At 55.2% G+C, this 1,676-nt stretch overlaps 1 pseudogene; it reads right to left on the bottom strand.

Moving 5' to 3' along the window:
- Positions 1–1,312: 1,312 nt before the first annotated feature.
- LOC132484734 (U6 spliceosomal RNA) lies at positions 1,313–1,412 on the bottom strand (annotated as a pseudogene).
- Positions 1,413–1,676: the final 264 nt, after the last annotated feature.

Raw genomic sequence — 1,676 nt, 5'->3', positions numbered from 1 at the left:
GGCATCTGGGCCCACGGATCGCCTAAGCCAAGGCTGCAGCCATGAGAACGCGTCCTGCCCGGCCCGCCTGCCAGGGAGTGAGGGCAGCCCCTGCCTCCAGAGGCAGCGGCCACTGCCTGGAGCCCGGGCTGAGGGCGATGCAGCCGGGAGGCCAGTGATGCCGGGCTGGGGCCTGTCCTCCCCTCTACCCCAGGTCTCGTGCTGCCACTTCTGAAGTGCCAGGTGATCTCTCCCCTCCCACCCAGGCTGGGGCAGGGGTGGGGGCGGGCTCTTTCTGCACCTGAGCAGCTTCCTGGGGGACAGAGATGAGGCAACTCCTAGAGGTCAGCTTGGACTCGCCCACCTGTGCCCCTGCTCCCTGGAAAGGGCTCTGGAGTGGCCCCCACAAGCATATCAAAGGCCTTTCCCTGCAGGGAACCTCTGGGCAACTCTCTCCCACCACCCCACCTCACACACACACTTGATGAAGAGGGTCCGTTGGGTACAGGGGACAAGAGTGCCTGAAGGGCCACTGAACATCCTGGGGCCTGGGAGCATTTGGATACACCTTGGGCCAGGATTTTGAGCAAGACTGAAAGTTTGGTCATTTAATAATCCTGAGTGACTGGGAGGCACAGGTTGTAGGCAAGCAGGTGTGCCTGAACCTAGTGCTTTGCTGGGCACTTGGGGTGAGGAGGTGGGACAGACCCTGTGCTTGCCCTTGGGGAAGCGAGATGAAAGCCTGGCACAGCTCTAGGGCCAGGGCAGGATGAGGTGGGGTGTATGCGTGTGTACGTGTGTGCATGCGTGTGTGTTGCAAGGACGGGTGTGGGAACGGAATTCCTGGGGGGAGGAGGAGACATGGAGAGGCCAGGGCAGCTTAGGGGCAAGCCCCCCGCTAGCGGGACACTCCCCTGTTCACTCTGTCCCCTCCGGAGCTGGGCTCTGTAGACTGCCAGCCCTCTTTGCCACAGTGATGCCTTAGTGGCCCACCCTCCTGTCCCCCTGTGGAGCCTCACTAGTTAATCACCATCTCTGTAGAGAGGAGCCATCTGTTTTTTTCTGTTTTTTTTCCTTTTTAAAAATGAGGTATAATTGACGTACAACATTAGTTCCAGGTATGCAACAGAATGATTCAATATTTGTATATGTTGTAAAATGATCATCATAATAAATCTTTTTAAGATCTGTCACCTTACATATTTATAGAGTTTTTTTCCTGTGATGACGACTTTTAAGATTTACCCTCTTAGCAGCTTTCAAATGTGCAAATAGTATTATTAACTATAGTCGCCACGCTGTACATTACATCCTCGTGACTTATTTATTTCAAAAAAATATGGAACACTATCTGAATATGCGTGTCATCCGTGCCCAGGTTAATCTTCTCTGTATTGTTCTAAGTTCAGTATGTGTGCTCTCAACGTGAGCACAGGAGCCTTCTTCTTTTTTTTTTTTTTTTTTGTGGTACGCGGGCCTGTCACTGTTGTGGCCTCTCCCGTTGCGGAGCACAGGCTCCGGACGCGCAGGCCCAGCGGCCATGGCTCATGGGCCCAGCCGCTCCGCGGCATGTGGGATCTTCCCGGACCAGGGCATGAACCTGTGTCCCCTGCATCAGCAGGTGGACTCTCAACCACTGCGCCACCAGGGAAGCCCAGGAGCCTTCTTAAGGGGCCAGATCTCTTACTGCCCCACCC

This window comes from Mesoplodon densirostris, chromosome 2, assembly GCF_025265405.1.
Source record: "Mesoplodon densirostris isolate mMesDen1 chromosome 2, mMesDen1 primary haplotype, whole genome shotgun sequence".
Classification (NCBI taxonomy): Eukaryota; Metazoa; Chordata; class Mammalia; order Artiodactyla; family Ziphiidae; genus Mesoplodon; species Mesoplodon densirostris.
Note: the sequence above shows the minus strand (reverse complement) of the source record. Positions and strands in the feature narration are given on the sequence as shown.